We start from the raw sequence: 17,477 nt of genomic DNA, 5'->3' as shown, positions 1-17,477 counted from the left end.
TGTGGAAGCTAGTCAAATTCTAAAGTAGCAGTTTTAAAAGGTAAGAAGACATAAAAGAGAAGAAACATGTCCTTGGGAAAGGGAAGACATATGGATGCTGCTGTGACATGAAATGTAAAAACAGCTGCAAATCTCCACATACAGACAAGCTATTTTATGATGTGTTTATTATACATCTGGAGAGCTATCTCTTTATACAGTTATGGGAAACAAATATCCACATAAAACACCACCTTGCAAGAGCTGTATTGACCGTCATTTTGCAAAGGGATTGCCACACATGGGAAGAGAAAAGTGCCCAATATAATATCATAAAGTGTTAAGCCCTGAGTGATGACGACGGCCTGCCCAGCTCAATAAATTGCTGCATATGTACTTGTGCACAGTACAGCATCATCCTGTGTTAACCCCAGCACCTTGTGTTAGCAGTGTCAAAGCATCTGCCATAGTCCTGTGAACACTGCTGCTCCAGGGCCTTTTTCACCACAGCCTGGAGCTATTTGTCATCTGTCAACATGTCAGTCAGTGCACATGGAAAGGCAGTTGCTGAGCAGATCCCAACACTGCTATTTCATTAGCCAAGCAACCACATGTAAATGCACTGTAAAATAAATATACAAATAAACATCAAATACAATCAGATGGCCTGGCAAGAGACATGCATGGAATATGAAAACAGTTATGGTTTCAATTTCTCTGCAGTCTTCCCTGCATGCATTCTCCAGGGGAAAATAATGTGACCACAGAGAAAGGCAACAGCTGCCTTTCATTGCCAGATTTGACACTAGGGCTAGAATGTTTTTAAGTAGGACGCGATCAGACTAGTTCCAGTTTGCAGTCAACAAATTAGCACAATACCAGTTCTTCGCCAATACGTCGCTGAAACTTGCATAATAACTGGAGATATGAGATTCTTTTCCTCCCACTCACAACATTTTTAATGTCACCCTGGCTTCCTGTTTACTTAAACAGTGAAGGAAACTAGTAAATACATCTATGCGTTATTAGCATTGTGTACATGTAACATTTCTATACTGTATTCTTTCCAATTTTCTCTGTGCTTGGCTTACTAATTAGAGTTTTATTGGACAGCAGAAGGTGAATGGGAAAAACTAAGGTGAGCTTTGCTAGCCCAGTGCAGGAAATAGGGACTAACCTCTAATGACACTCTGGTTGAGAGAATTCAGAATATTTAGAGCAGCCACCGAAAGGCCGTTCTATTTTAGGCCTGGCTGCTCAAAGCCCAGAAGGTTTGGTCTGATAGTAAGCTGAATAGAGCAGGTCTCGAGCCAGGCCCCCAGTGACAGAAACAGCAATTTCTTGGACAAACCTATAGAATTCAGTTTAGGAGTTAATTTCGAAACAAATGCAAATGTCTATGTCTTGTTGTGAAATGGCATGTAATATCTCTACAACCTGACTCCTGTAAACCTCAGACAATGTTATGAGCCTTAGAGGACACTTTGAAACAATGTACTGGACCAACCAAATGAAGTGAGATTCCTAGGAAATACTTGAGAGAGGGACGTAAATTCTCACCTCTGGATCTATTATTTCAAAGGTGTGCCCTGAGCCTTTGCTGATCTCCAGAAGCCCGATTTCTATAAGAGTGACTCACAGATTAATGGGTGTGTTTGTTCTAAACCAAGTCAAGTTACGAGTTTATAACAACAGGAAAATCCATTTGGGAGGTGTGAAAGTCGGTTCACCAGCCAGAGCCATTGTCAGAGTTGGGGATGATCTCTAATCGCTTATTAGCATGCACACAGGTTCTTTTATTGTACTTAGTATGTTTTCTCTGTAATGCTTTCACCTTACGAATGAACATGTTATGTTAGAAACAGCCATGTGGTAACATAACTACCACATAATTATGCTGTCTATAGCCTTTAAAAAGTAAGCAAAGCACAGACAGTGGCCTGTTTAGCTGGTCTGCCTTGCTGAGGAGCTCATCATGTAGACAGAGAACTGTGCAGTCTGGAAAACCTCCAGTAAACAGGAAATGAGAGCCTTGTTGCTGCCCAAGAAAGGAGGAAGGAGGCAGCAGGTTGTAGTAGCCATTATAATGACCCAGTGCCACCCAGCTTGTTCCTTCCTGCCTGCACAGTAACACTCCTAGGCTGCTGCTGGCCACTGACAGAACCCAGCTGCCATCTGTCCCCCTGACTACAGCACGGGCACAAGGGGCTTACACCCTTAGGGTACATCTACACAGCAGCGTTATTTCAGAGTAACTGACGTTATTCCAAAATAACTTAGTGCATGTCTACACAGCAAACCATTATTTCAAAATAATGTCGAACTGGAGGACTTCTTACTCTGACTCCTGTAAGCTCTCATTTCACGAGAAGTAAGGGAAGTTGAAGGAAGAGTGCTCTTCCTTTCGACTTCAGCTACACATCTGATGTAGCTGAAGCTGCATAGCTTATTTTGACTTTAGCCCTGCTGTGTAGACGTACCTTCAGGGCTGCATTGTGAGCTAGGGACCAGGGAACCTGACTGCAGGGGCTTCAGTGAACCCAGCCAGAGAGGTAGCCCAACAGAGGAGGCTGCATAGAGGATAGAGCAGCTCCTTATTCCCTGGGGGCAGGAGCCAGGTGGGAGTCTGGGAGTGAAGAGAGTGCTAAGGCCCTGCCCTAGGGACTGTTGTGAAGCCTGCAGGGTCAAGGTATGAAAAGACAATAAATTGCTCCCCGACCCACTGTCCACTCCACAGCTTAGCTGAGGAGCAAAGAGGCTTCTCCAAGCCAGCGCTGCGTGGGCCTTTGGCACATGCAGGTCTCAACACTGCCTGCCCTGAGCAGAGGGTCTTGGGTTTTCCCAGGGTGTCTGCCCAGCAAGAGGCAGTGGGGGAGGGAAGGAACCCGCTGGCCAGGCTGCTCGTGAACTGAGTGCTCTGATCAGGGGGTGGTTCTCTGCACCATGCTGGGAAAGGAGAAGTTCCTCTCTTTGGGATATGGAGAAGCAGCAAGGCTGGTGGGAGGGGCGGCGGGGGGGGGGGGGGCGTAAATGGACAAAGCAGGGAAAGGTGCATGAGAGGGGAAGCTCATAAAGGACTGATAGGTGGGCAACACAGACAACACCTAACCAGCTCCTGCCTGTACTCACCAGTCACCACAGTATGCAGCATACAGCCAACATCTAGTGCCCTGCAACTCCACGGATTTGTATCTGCACAGGGTCTACCAGTGCAGCCAGAAACAGGCCGGGCAGGAATATCGCCTTGCTGGCAGAGAGCTGGCATGCAGTGGGGGCTACAAGAACAGACTAGTAATGGGAGCAGCCAGCCTCATGCATTGCGTCTTCGTCCCATCCTTAGCCTTACACACATACACCCATTGTCGCCTGCTCCTACTGGACCGCTCCCCTCCCCCCACACACACCCATACAGCTGGTGAACAGAGATCTGGCCAGCAACAGGACAGAACACTGCCGATGAGGGAGGGAATAGAAAAATACGGGCAATTTGCCTGTTTAAGAAATATTTGGGACACCTTCAGGATGGCTTAAAACAGGAACGTCCCTTTAAAAACAGACTTTGGATCATGCTAAATGTGGGTCCTATACATAGCTCAGAAACTAGTGAAATGAGGGGGGGCAGGGAGAGGAGGTGTAAAGGAAGGAGATATTTAGCTGAGGCGAGGATATTTTAGAGTAAATACATTTTACTGACATTGTTAAAATTCTCCCAAAAGTGTTTAAAATACCTGAGCCTAGTCTCACCATTCCATTCTATCCCACACTCACGCATGGTTAGCGCGGCAGAATAAATCCTATTTTTGAGAATAAAAATTTGCAGCCCTTTTCTTTTCTTCCTGTATTCCAAAACCATGCCAGGAAAACAAAATCTAAATCTGAAAAGAGATCTGCAAAATGCATCAATCTGGCTTTCCACCATACAGTTCCCTTTAAATCAAACTAGCTGATCAGTTCTGAGATGTCCATCTCTGTATAAACTCTTTCCCCACTACCATCAACAAAGGGAATAGCTTTTGTGGTTTCTTGAACCAGAACACCACTTCTGGGATTTTATCATGCACTCTCCAAGGGCAGAATGATTAACATTATAGTGCAACATGACAAGAGATTTGAGTCATAATGCCAAGACAACTTGTACACTTTGCATTTTTCTCATTAGAGACGGGTGAGTGATTCTGGGGAGGGGGGCAGTCAGAGCATTCAAACCTACTTCAAAAGCTTTGGTGTGTCTAGATAATATTTTGGAGACCTTTGATGATTTGTAGCACTCACAGAAGTGTTGTAATAAATGTGATGCTTTCATAACACTGCTTGGCCTGCAAACACTATTGCAGAGCAGAGGATCACAACATGCATTGAGCTTGATTGTAAAGTTTACCTAAACCTTGGAGTTCACTCAGAACAAAACTCCTTTGCAGGCTACTCTCCCAGTTTGTCCGGGGACAAGCCTTTATTCCCGGAAACCAGTGACAAAGGACAACTGATCGTATGAGCTTCTGTTTCCTCAGTGTTCTGACTCTGGTAACGTGGTAATGAATGTTTTGAACATGTGTTCCACTTTACTACTGTGGGTGGTGGTGGTGGTGGGTTTTTTTTTGTTTTTTGTTTTTGGCATTTCAAACTTACAGTTTAGAGACAGATTTTAAAGGGCTTTAGACATGAAAAGAAGCAGAGAGGAATGTAGTGGAATTTGCAAAATCCCGAGGTTCCAGCTACTATGAGATTTAAGTGTGTAAAATCCTTTAAAGATAATGGCATTTAGTGGTTTGAAGGTGATACTAGGCTAATGCTACAGTCATGTAGCTCCTTTGCAGCAAATTCTTGTGATAATGTGAATATTCTTCAGTGGTATTGTATGGAGTGAAAACCATTGTAGGATTCAGTCCATTGACTTCATTGCAGTTAGAGCTGGGACATTTTTGAACTCGACAGTAATCAGGTGTCACACTAGTTAAAGCTACTTGGCCAAATTCAGCGGGGACAAACTGATATATATCAATCATTGGGAGTAATGTAAACAGAAAATACAGGCTAAAGAAAAAATTATGTAACTTGCATCGGATTAGTTTTCAGTGGTTGTGTAAGGCCTGCCATGGGCACATAAAAGAGAAATGTAGCAAGGAAGTAATTAGCACAATACTGTAAAATAAGCTGGGTGGGTGGTGGAAGGATGCTATATTTTACACTTTGCTGTTAGCTCTTCTTTCTGTTATTCCAACTTTTTTCTCCCTTTTAGAATGGGCAGTAAAAACAGTAATTTTGTAAAACCACTGAATGCCAAGCTGACCACTTACATTACATTTCTGACCATCTTATCATCTACTTTGTACCATCAGTAACATCACTACTAAATCTGGCCCTATCAGCATTCACTATTGGAACAACAGTGCGGATTTCTAGAGGAGATTAGATAACAGAGCTGCGTGTAACAGTTGCTTTTCTCAAGCTAGAGCATTAAGAATAGCAGTGTGGCTGCAGCAGCAAGAGTGGCTGCTTGGACTAACCACCAAAGTATCTATCCAGGGGTCGGGGAGGTTTGCCAACTACGATCTGTGGTCAGACTGCTACTTACAGCTCCTGCAGAGCTAGCATGTGTCTGTCATAGGCTACGTCTACACTACGAGCCTCTTGCGGAAGAGCAAATGCAAATGGAGCACTCATTTGCATTTCTTCTTCCTTTACCTTTTGCGCAAGAGGGGGGGTTTTGTGCAAAAAGGCACCGTCTACACAGCACTATTTTGTGCAAAAACCTCTTGCGCAAAACGGAAAGGAAGAGGAAATGCAAACAAGAGCCTGACATATGCAAATGAGCTCTCTATTTGCATTTGCTCTTCCGCAAGATGCTCGTAGTGTAGACATAGCCATGCTGGGAAGTACTTTCAGCTGTAGTGAAGACATAAACTGTTCTGATGAATGGAAGGGGTATTACCCTTTCAGGACAATTCAGCCATTCTGTTAACTAAATTGCCTGTAAGGTTAAAACCATAGACAGTGGGTCCTAGAGAGTCTCCAGGAATGTTAGGAAAGCAGGAAGTGAGTTGGCAGGAGGCCAGTAGAGCCAATGAAAACAATGTGGGTTTTTACATTAGAAGCAGTAATCTTTCTGTTGCAGTCTTTGTGTGGCTACAGCAGAGCTGGAAGACATGAATTGAGCCAGGGAGCAAGACATGGAGAATCCAGTGAGATCCATGCCTAGGGAAAGACTAAGCCGTGGAACAACAGATATGTGAGTAGAGCAAGGAATGTTTAGTCAGATGCAATCAGGTTATTTTCTTTATTTTGGGGTTTGTTGGACATCTGTGTTGAGTCCTTGTCCATTGTTTGCCAACTACGATCTGAATCCCATGAAAGCAATTCTCTGCGCTTTAATCTTTCTTTTTTCAGTTGCTCTGTAACACCTAGGCTGTGTTTACACTGCACCCCTTTTCCGGAAAAGGGATGCAGATTAGACACTTTGGAATAGGCAAATCCACAGGGGATTTAAATATCCCCCGCGGCATTTGCATAAGCATGGCTACCTCTTTTTTCCGGCTTGGGGATAAGCAGGAGAAAAGCGCCAGTCTAGACGTGATTCTCCAGAAAATAAGCCCTTTTCCGGAGGATCTCTTATTCCTACTTGAAATAGGAATTCCTTGAAAGTAGGAATAAGAGATCCTCTGGAAAAGGGCTTATTTTCCGGAGAATCACGTCTAGACTGGCGCTTTTCTCCGGCTTATCCAAAAGCCGGAAAAAAGCGGCAGCCAAGTTAATGCAAATGCTGCGAGGGATATTTAAATCCCCCGCGGATTTGCCTATTCCGAAGTCTACATTAGCATCCCTTTTCCAGAAAGGGGTGCCAATGTAGACACAGCCCTAGGGTGTGTCTAGACTACATGGCTCCATCGACAGAGCCATGTAGATGAGGCAGGACGACAAAGGGAAATGAAGCGGCAATTTAAATAATCGCCACTTCATTTAAATCAAAATGGCCGCCACGCAGTGCTGATCAGCTGTTTGTTGGCACACCGCTGCAGTCTAGACGGGGATCTGCCAACCACAGAACCCTTTGTCGGCAGATCCTGTAAGTAGAACAAAGGGTTCTGGGGTCCCATTATCTGACAAATATTTTATCATATTTATCTTCCATCTAGGCAGAGAGATTTACATACATTATATACATACAGTAGTGTTGGAACCAAAGGTTGCAAGCATTTTTTTTTTGTAAATTTGTTTCAGAAAATTGGTTTAGCCTGAAATCTGCCAGCTGTATTCTGAAGGAAAAGTAGAATATTTTTGCCAGATTTAAAGGAAATGATTGGCATTGCTTTGAGTAGCAAGTAATTGAAAAATTACCCTGATTTTAAATGTTAACTTCTGTCAAGAACTGCTCAAAATGTTTTCATTACAACATTTTTCTAACAAAAGTTTATTTTTCTGAAAAAAGAGGGTTGGTCAAAATATTTCCTTTCTTTGTTCTAAACATTTGAAATGGATTTTTTCCAAAAATAAAATATTTTTCAATTAAAATCTGATTTTAGTTTGATTTTTATTTAAAAAATTGTTCTTTGGAAGCCAAGGAAGTTGTTTGGGTTTGTCTGTTTTAACAAACTGAAAATCTATTCAGAAAACTGCTTTTGACAACTGACATTTTTTGTTTATCATCTTTTTATTTGGGTGGTTTTGATTTTTTTTAAATTTTATTTAGAAAGCCAATAGATACACTGGATATTTAGAAAAAAATGTAAAAAAAAAAAATCAAAATTTCCTAAGAAACATAATTGCATTTTTCAGCTCACTGTACTGTTGTCTCTTTCCTTACCTCAAAAATAGCTTTTTATTAGTACTCAGATTTTTCTTAAATGTGTGTTTGAAGAACACAGCCTGTAATCAAGCAAACTTGTTAATAATTTTTCTTTTGGATAGTTTGGGGCTAGTTACAGGTGTTATTGATTTTCAATGAGAATTTGGGACCAGTTTGTGATTCCTTTGATGTCAACAGGAGGGGCTGCTATTGACTACATCAAGAGCATGACTGAACACTGTATGTGCAAGACACTATTTTGCTCTGCATTGACTGGGAGAACACAAATATGTAAGGCCCTAATCTGTAAACATTGATGTTAATTTTATTCATTTTGTTCACATGAGCAGTCCCAGGGATATCAAAGGGATGATGTGCCTGAGTCAAGTTAGACATATAGTAGGGCCCACATGCCGCAGACTCAATAAGATTTTAATAAGACACACTGCATAAAGCTAAGCATGTACATAAGTCAGTGTAGCATTAAGATGTAAATGGGAGAGGTCTGTGTCTGTAGAAGTCGCAGCTCAGCATGTTTGTCTCAGATTGTCTGCACAACCAAGTTTTGTCACCAAAAGCTGTCTTTTGGTGATAAAACAGTGAGAATATTCACACTGCAATGTGACTTTTGTCAGGAAAAATACCCAGTTTGGGCAACAAAAAACTTCCAGCCCTGAGAGAGACTCTCTCCTCCCTCCCCTTTATTGTCAACAAAGAAACAATGTAGACTCTGCTGTTTGTTTTGTGAACTGGCTCCCACCAGTATCCCACAATGCCTGCCCTGATGGCTCTACTCAGTGTTTTGATCTCCGTTGCCCTGAAGCCATGCACCACTCCTCTTTCAAAGCTCCAGGGACTATCTGACAGATGACTAAGCTGCTCTCTTTTGGGAACAAAGAACAAATAATTGGACTGCTCCTGTTCTGCCCTGTACTAGAACACAGCAGCAGGCAGACTGCTGCTGCAAGAGGAAGGCTGTGCTGCTTTGACATTCCTCAGCACAGAGAGTTCACAGAGCTACTCATGATGCTTCTCCCAGCAGTTGAGAATGCTGTGGGAGAACGATCAGGGAATCCCAAGAAGTGTAGAGATTAGCTCTGCCTACCCACAGTACTGCATTGTGGGATGCTGACCCACTTTGCTTTGCTCTGTCAATAGGGTGCTAGCAATATGGCTATGAAATGTCAACAATAGGATGCAGAATAACCAGTTTGACAAGTTTTCACTTTTTGGTGACCTTTGCATGTTGACAGCACTTTTGCCAAATCTTCCCAGTGTAGACAAAGCCTCACTCATTATGAAGACATGACTGCCTCACCATAGTTAAGGCTCTCATTGAACCAGAGCCTCACATGGTGTAAATCAGCTTAGCCACACTGAAATCAATCGAGCTGTATTGATTCAGGCCCCCTGAAGTTCTTGCACATTAAGTTAAACTTGGTCTCTTTGCAGCTCCAAGAGGGAGAACATTGGGTTTGGGCTTTCTCTGGAACACAGTCTGAAACTTTTGAACAGACCCAAACACTCATTTTTTAAATATTTGCAAAGTATCTAATGCATCCTTGCGTCAGGCCAAAAAAGCCATATTGCATAATCAAATTCAGAGCATAAGCTCGTTTTACTGACTGCTCCCAAGCAGTCTCCTTGTGGTTTTCTAACCCTGTTGTACAGTAATGTGCTTGATACACACTGATTAGATAGGTAGACAGACTAGATTTTCACATTGGCTCATGCAACAGACAGTTTTCAAGAATAGGGGTTCTACTATATACTTGTTAGATGTTGTCATTTGATCATTGCTAACAGTTACCTGATAATCACAATTGGTGCAAAACCGAAAAAGCTAATAGTCTATCAGCCCCACACATATGTGATTTATTAACTGACTGATGAAATGATACAAAGGGAAGGTTTTGCACTATGAATGGAGGGTGAATCACCACTTTGAGGTGGCAAGCCCGCTGGCCCCACCCCATCCGCCCAAAGCCCCGTCCCTGCAAGCCAGAAGCTGCTATCCCCCCATAAGGAAAGGCCTTGAGGGGTCCCACTGGACCAAAGGAACCCTGGCCTACCTGCCCGAGCCACAGTGGGATGACCTTCCCCCCCGCACCATCAAGCCTCTGCTTCCCTGACCTCTAAGCACCAGGCCAACCTCAGTCCCTGGCTAAACTGGCAGCCTCCCTGAGTGCAGTGCCAGCCCCAGAGCCACCACAGTCTAGCTGGCCCCAGTGCTGGGCCCAGCTGGCAGCCACCCCAAGTGCCAGCTCCTTCCACCCTTCCATGAGAATCCCTCTGCCTCCTCCACTCCATCTCTTGCTCCTGAAGAATCCCCCTTCCCGCTGAGCTGCAGATCCTAGCAGCAGATCTGCTGGCTTTCTGTGCCGCTCCTCACTCTCCCCTCCCAGGAGGAGGGACTCCTTGAGCAGAGGTGACCTTTTGGGGATGGAGTAAAGGAGGTGATGGGGTTCTCAGGGAAGGAGGTGGGCATGGTTCATTGTAAAGTGGTGGAAGGCATTGCCTTCCCTAGCTTATTATACCTACTGCACATGTTTTGCACTCTGATCAACAGATCTTTCACTTACCAAAGCAAACATATTATAATGAGATGTTACTTGTGGATCTCATTTATACATCATAAATAAATAATAATGTCTAGTGCCTATACAGAGCTTTTCATCAATAGCTTTTAAAGTGCTTTACAAAGTATTTGCTTTCTACAGCTTCAAAGCTATGAAAGGAATATGGGTAGGGGTTTCGTTTATGGCTTGCTCAGTACTGCTTGTTTCTTTAACTTCACAATAGGTGATTCTTCCAACCTTCTTAGTTAATTTTTAAAACCATTCCTTCTTTTACTTTCTAAACAAAAAAAGGAAACTTTATAAATAAGGTTTGCAAAATCATATAAAGTTGCAAAGTGACAGTAAGGTACTCTTGTTGTACCATTTACAAAACCCCAACACTTAAACAGCAAATGAACGAATAATTAAGGAACATCAAATCTCAGCTATGTAATGAACAAGCTCATAATTTGGATCAAGTACAATCAAATGTATATTGTATTACAGCAAAACAACCTTAACTCTGACCCCAAATAACTGTTATTCTTTCCTCAGTAATTTCAAAATACAGAGTAGAAAGCCCTGGTAGTGACCGGGGAAAACAAACACATGCACACACATACGCACAAATTACGAGCCAGATCTGCAGCTTGTATAAATCAGTGTTTCTCAGTTGCACACCACTGACTTAAATAGACTTACACAATCTGAGGACCTGTCCCTCTATAGACATACGTTAATGATACATATTGATCACTTTCAAATGGAAATCATACATGCATGCATCATTTTAATATAAATTAAATTTACATTGTTCTATTTTTTCTACTAAATTATATTCATGACAATATTCTCAAGGAAGAGTAATTGTAACTACCTTACCAGAAAATTCCACCGTCAATTTTCAAATCTGCTAATAATTAAGAGTGGTGTGTTGTGATTAATCTGTACTTGTGATTAATCTGTGATTTATCTGTACTTGATAAGAAGAATGAGTTTATCAAATGGGCAACATAAAACTTATGACATCCTTAATTACCCATTTAATTGCTTTTAAGGATTGGGATACTATAAATGGTGCCATAGATAAGTATGCTCTCCTCATCTAGTTTAAAATAAAAACTTTTTTTTTGCTTTGGTGTTAAATGTTTTACTTCTACTCTCATAGCTCTGCCAATAACACTTTAATGTGCCCCAGCATGAAGGCATGACAGGATGTGTATTACAGGTTAAATAACAAAATGCCTTGGGTGCAACGTGGTTGTCTGAATGCCTGAAACTGCTTGACACATTAATGGACCACTAAAACAAGCCCTGGATTGTCTATGCTCTCCCAGCAATGACTATTAGGTGTTTTCACTTGTTACAAAAAACATGTTCAATTAATTCTCCTGGTGGATTTGCTGCTGGCCAAAGGTGCTACATCGTCAACCCTGGAGAGGATGCCCTCTATTAACCCACACAAGAAAAGGTACAGCAGGACACCAGCTACATGGGCTTCCCTCACCCTTTCTCTCTATCCTCAAGCTTAACCTTGCAGGGACTAGTTCTAGGAGTGAGAGGATAGTGAGCCTCCCATGGCCTGTTATACCCACTATCTATGCTTCTCTCTCTAATATCCAGGAACCAACACAGCTACAACAACATTGACTATACCACACTGTTCTAGTGGCAGGCATATCTGCTCTTGACTGCTGTACCCAGTGGGTGGAGCCATTTTCGGTACTGAGGTTCTACGAGAGGATGCTAAGGGGTATATAGTGAAGGGGTGGGTGTGTGCGTGCATATGTACAAAAAGCTCCTCTCCTTCTGCATATCTGCACAAAGGGTGGCAAACTTGGGCCTTGCTATGCTTGTTGCACAAGGACCCAGGCTGCCGTCGAGTGGTAACTATTAGAAAAGACCCAAGGCGTCAGAGGGGTAGGATGTTGTTCCTTCCCTCCCCCTGCCAGACACACATGCTCTCTCTGGTGTCTGATCCTCCCAGCACTTCTAGGATTTCTGCTGGTGCATTGTACCTCTCTCTCTCTCTCTCTCTCTTTCCCATGCAGGCTGTGGCTGGAAACACTAGCACTGAGCTAAAAAACAGAGGCCAAAATGCTTCCAAATTAGTTTATTCTAACAGAAGCTCTGCTCTGTGAGTGATACAGCCAGAAGGATGTGCAGCTGGACCCAGTTGCTGAGAGATGCAGTTCAGCCATCTGGCTACAGTGCTCCACTGGCTCAGGAAACTTTCTACCTGAGTATACATCCTCTGACATCCCTCACAAGATGTGTAATTTCCCTGATTTAGCAAAGGCAGTAGAGATTCCATCAGGGATACTGAACTCAAAGCTGGGGAAAAGGATATTGATTAGGGGCCTTTTGATATCTGTTATAGAAAGGAGAAGCTCATCAAGGTACATAATGCTAGAAATTTCACTCATTTTTTTTCCTAAGGGGCTTAAATATGAGCATCACCAAAAGGCTCGAGCAGTCAGAGCATAGCTCTGGATTGTTAGCTTCTGAAGATATAATGATTAATTTAAGTACATCACAGTCAACAAGACGCATTGAAAACCCAGACCAAATTTTTACTGCTTCATTTGCTCAGAACTGTGGATCTACTTATTAGCAACTGATAATTATAGAATAAAAACAAAAACATGGCTCTAATCCCTATAAAACTAAAATGTCCCAGATGAATAATTTATTCAAAAATGTCTCTGTAAAGACCGATGTCAGTTATTACCTCAGCATTTGTCCCATATCTTGTCCTAATGCTGATCACTGTAACAGATTTCATGGCTTTGGGTGAAGAGGAGCTGCCATTCCTGTGAAAAGACATTTCATAATGAATTTGCCCTGGGCATTTGACTGATGTCAAAAGTGCTCAAAGAAATAGGCAGGAGGTGATACTTTTGCCATTACAGAACAAAGTGTGGATAATGAATATTACAAATGTATAAAGGGGACAGCTGTGAAAATGGTTTTTCCTTCTGATATTCTACATTGTTTAAAAAAAACAAAAAACAATCAGTGCTTTTGCTGCCATGCTGTGCTCTTCATGTTTGTCTAGCCTATCATTCTTCCAAGACATTCTGCTGAATTTGCTTGGTCTGCAATCATTAAATTTATAGTGCCCTTCCTATAGCAAAGCCTAGCAAATACCAGCCACTGGTCCAGCAATTTGTATGAGAACACCTGGAAAAACTAGATTTTTATCCCCTGCAAAAAGGAATGAGAATGATAGCTGGAGAGACAGTTTGTAATTTTTCCTGATTTATTTTATTTTCCTAAAAGGAAAAAACCATTTTTCGGATCCAAGCAATTAGTCAAAATTCAGGATTGATTCGATTCGAAATAAGAACCTGATGTTGGAGTCAGGAGTTTCCAGAATGGAATCCTATTTATTTATGAAGAATGTACAATGTCCTGTATCTTTGAACATGTAAGGAATCAAACAGCCAGAGGCAATTTCTTTGCTCATAGTTCTTAGCCTTTTTGTAAAAAGCACTTAGCCCTAAATCAGGGCCGCTTTCCCAGTGATGTGTTCTGACTTTCTGCTCCTTCTCTCCATGTTTTTTTGTGATGCTTAATCTGCTTCTCACAACCACATGCAGCTCCATCCGAATCAATGCTCTAGTCCCTCCATTTGATATGTCTGTCTCTAGAGAAATCTTTTGGGTAATATGTTCAGCTTCGACTCAAGTCTTGATATAGATTGTGTTTTGGGTGATGTCTCTTATTGTTTCAGCTATCAGGTTTCATAAAAGAGCTTAACAGTTTCTTAAAACTTTCTAAAACGAAAGGCAGTGGCTACACCTACCTGCGTCCACGAGATTTTACCCAATCTGTAACAGTAATAAGCCATCTTTGCAAAGAGGTCATGGTTGAAAGTATCTTCACACCTGGTTGAGATCTTTGCCAGCTGTTCAATGAATTTTTAGTCACCCGAGACCCAATGCTAAGTGGTATTCATAATTCCCGGATACTCTTGAAAAATCAAGCATCCCTACTTTAGAAGGATAGGAATATGAAAAGTGTTTTCACTTGGCCTTGGGAAGGCCAAGGGAAACAACCATGTATGAACTTGCTAAGCCAAGAGGTTGTTTGTTTGTATTTTTTATTTTTTTTAAATGCTATTTGGTGATAAAATAAAAAGGGGATAAATTCCACAGGCCGTATATATAGAAATTTGAGGGCACAGAAATGTCTTTGAGAAACATATAAGGCCATGGCATCCAACGTGCTAGTCACATGTGGCTATTTGGCCAGGTCAGTGTGGCTAATTGGCTTGAACAATGTGGCTATCTCGCTACAGCAGTAGCGACTGTAGTGGCTTCAGAGGTGCTGGACACCATGGATAAAAGGGGATGTAGCTCAGATAGAAGTTATGGGCTGGATGCAGAAATTACTGGGTGAAATTATGTTATATAAGATGTCAGACTATATGATCAGAATGAGCCATTTTGACACTAAAATCAGCGAACAAAAATCTTACTAGAGGAGACCCTTTATAATGAGATTCTGCTTGATATCTATTGTAGCACATTTACTAATTCACCAGTTGCCTATACTGTAAGTGATGGACAAAACCATCATTTTGAAACAAGTGGGAGAGGCATAAAACTGCTCCTCCTCTTTCCCCTGAGGCTTTCTGTGTATGCTGGATAGCAGCAAAAATAGGCACACGCCCTTGTTGCCACTCCCATCCCTTTCCAGATCATTTTTACATACAGAGAATACAGTGTCTCCATCAAATAGCAGATCTTGCTTCTGCAATCTTTGATTTGGCTCACTGCCATAGCATGAATTTTGTTCTCTCGCACTTTTGTTCTTGTTTGCTGCTGGTGGCACTTTGTTGCATTTGTTCCTTATTGAGTGGTTGGGCATTTTTCTACTGAAAAAAAAATCAATAAACATTTAATTCAAAAATACAGGAGGTGTTGAGTAAAATAAATGGCTAATAAAGATAAAAGGCCTGGCTGTGCTTCTAGGCTTTCTAAATAAGAGTCAGTGGGGAAAAAGGTGTCCTTCTGGGCAAACACAACAAAATAAATTGAGGCCCTTATACTTCAACCATAGTATTAAAAAATAGAAGCCTTGGTTAAGCCATCATTAAAGTTGAGCATTTAAATACACAAAAGTCAGAACACAGAGGAAGGTTACTATGGCAACATTAACTGGGAATTATTGTACAGAGCATTATTGATTATACAATTAAATGTATACAGTATAGTTGCACTGAGACCAAGTTACTGAAGACTGTTCTTAACAGTTTCTTTGAATGGAAAATGCTTTTGTGTGCCTTTAAAAGTGTGAATAATGTAGTTTCTCTCATCACTAAATGCTGAAACTTGACAAAAACATCATTTATGAAATCCATAAAACCAGTTTTGTGTAGTCTTTTCCATGGCCAGGTGATAATGAGGTGCTCAGAAAATAACATTTACAGTAAAACTGTAGCTCATCTAACTACTACCTAATTGCTATAGCTGACCTGTCCCCTCCATACCTGCCACTAATCTTCTGAGGAAATCATCTCCAGATTTTCTACTAGCCCTTCTGTGGCCCAGGCCGCAGATCTGCTCCCCATTCCATTTGAATCTATTCATTTTTTAAAGCATTAGACCTTTAATGTTTCCAAATGAACAGGCATCGGACTTGGAGGAGAAGAAAAAGTGAGGCTTGAAACAGCAGAGCAGGCAAAGCTGTGAAATTTAGGAGCTAGGAAGTCATAGATGTAGGTTGGAAAATGGTCTATGGACTCAGTGAGGAGCCCAGCTTCCCAGCCCCTATCCAAGCAGTATGTTTGCAGCAATGATCCAGATTATCCATTTGTCTCCTTTGTCTTTTGGTATGACTGCCTCAGCTACTCTATTCTCAGGTGGCACTGCTGGGTGTCCCTGGTGTATCCTTTCTCCCCCACGCCCTTTGTTATCTTGGCATAGATATCAGCATTTCTTTTGCTGGTTTATAGTTCTGCGAGGACAGATTCCTCTCCCCACACAGCAATAAGGTCTAGGATCTCCTTTATGTTCCATGCTGGTCATTCATGGTCAGGTGTGTTGCCTGTTCTGAGGTCTGCTTTCCACTCTGGCCATACAGGAAATGAAATTAAAATTTTCCCAGGGCTTTTCCTGTTCACCTGGAGAGTAATAGAGTTGAAAGTCCTGCCCAGAGTGGACACAGCTAGGCATTGTGAGACACCCCCCGGAGGCCAAGAAAGTCAACTTTCACAGCACTGCATCTGCGCTACCATAATGTTAACCAGGCAAGGTCAAATTTAACGGTTACTCCTTGTGAAAAAGCTAGAGTACCAAAATCAACTTTAACAGTCTTTAAAATTGACTAAATGAGCTTAGTGGTCTGGACTCATTGTTTACAAATTTGACCTAATGTGGCTAAATTCCAGCTAAACTCCCAGTGTAGACTAGGCCCAAGGTACAAAAACAACAAGCTCTATTTGATTCTGCTGAAGTCAATGATGGAACTTCACTGAGGACAGGCCTACATTACCACTTATGTCAGTATAACTTATGTTGTACAACATAAAATCATAGAATACTAGAACTGGAAAGGACCTCAAAAAATAATCGAGTTCAGTCCCCTGCCCTCACAACAGGACCAAGCGTGGTCTAGACCATCCCTGATAGATGTCTGTCTAACCTGCTCTTAAATATCTCTAGAGATGGAGATTCCACAACCTCTGTAGGCAATTTATTCCAGTGTTTAACCACCCTGACAGTTAGGAAGCTTTTCCTAATGTCCAACCTAAACCTCCCTTGCTGCAATTTAAGCCCATTGCTTCTTGTCCTATCATCAGAGGCCAATGAGAACAATTTTCTCCCTTCTCCTTGTGACACCCTTTTAGATACTTGAAAACTGCTATCATGTTCCCTCTCAATCTTCTCCTTTCCAAACTAAACAAGCCCAATTCTTTCCCTCATAGCTCATGTTCTCTAGACCTTTAATCATTCTTGTTGCTCTTCTCTGGACCCTCTCCAATATGATGTTATATCTGATTGAAGTATTGTTCAATTGAGATTAAAATATGGCATATGGCCAGAAAGGGTTAACCAGCTTATAGGCTGAATGACCCATGGCCAACTTTTAAAAACTTGTTGGGAACATGTTAGATGATAAATGGCCAATTTAATTAGATTAAAATAGAACTT

The 17,477-nt window shown here is 41.9% G+C and overlaps 1 long non-coding RNA gene across 2 annotated transcripts in view; it reads left to right on the top strand.

The window, feature by feature from the left end:
* The first annotated feature begins 4,249 nt into the window (after window positions 1-4,249).
* The window catches only part of LOC142827196 (uncharacterized), a 92,318-nt gene continuing 79,090 nt past the window's right edge, over window positions 4,250-17,477 (top strand). The window contains exons 1-2 of one of the 2 annotated variants that reach the window (XR_012901715.1): window positions 4,250-4,500; window positions 6,092-6,205. This is a non-coding gene — a long non-coding RNA (uncharacterized LOC142827196). The remainder of the gene's footprint in view (window positions 4,501-6,091; window positions 6,206-17,477) is intronic. The other variant, XR_012901716.1, reaches the window with a different exon arrangement.

The sequence above is a fragment of the Pelodiscus sinensis genome, chromosome 2 (genome assembly GCF_049634645.1).
Source record: "Pelodiscus sinensis isolate JC-2024 chromosome 2, ASM4963464v1, whole genome shotgun sequence".
NCBI lineage: Eukaryota > Metazoa > Chordata > Testudines > Trionychidae > Pelodiscus > Pelodiscus sinensis.
Note: the sequence above shows the minus strand (reverse complement) of the source record. Positions and strands in the feature narration are given on the sequence as shown.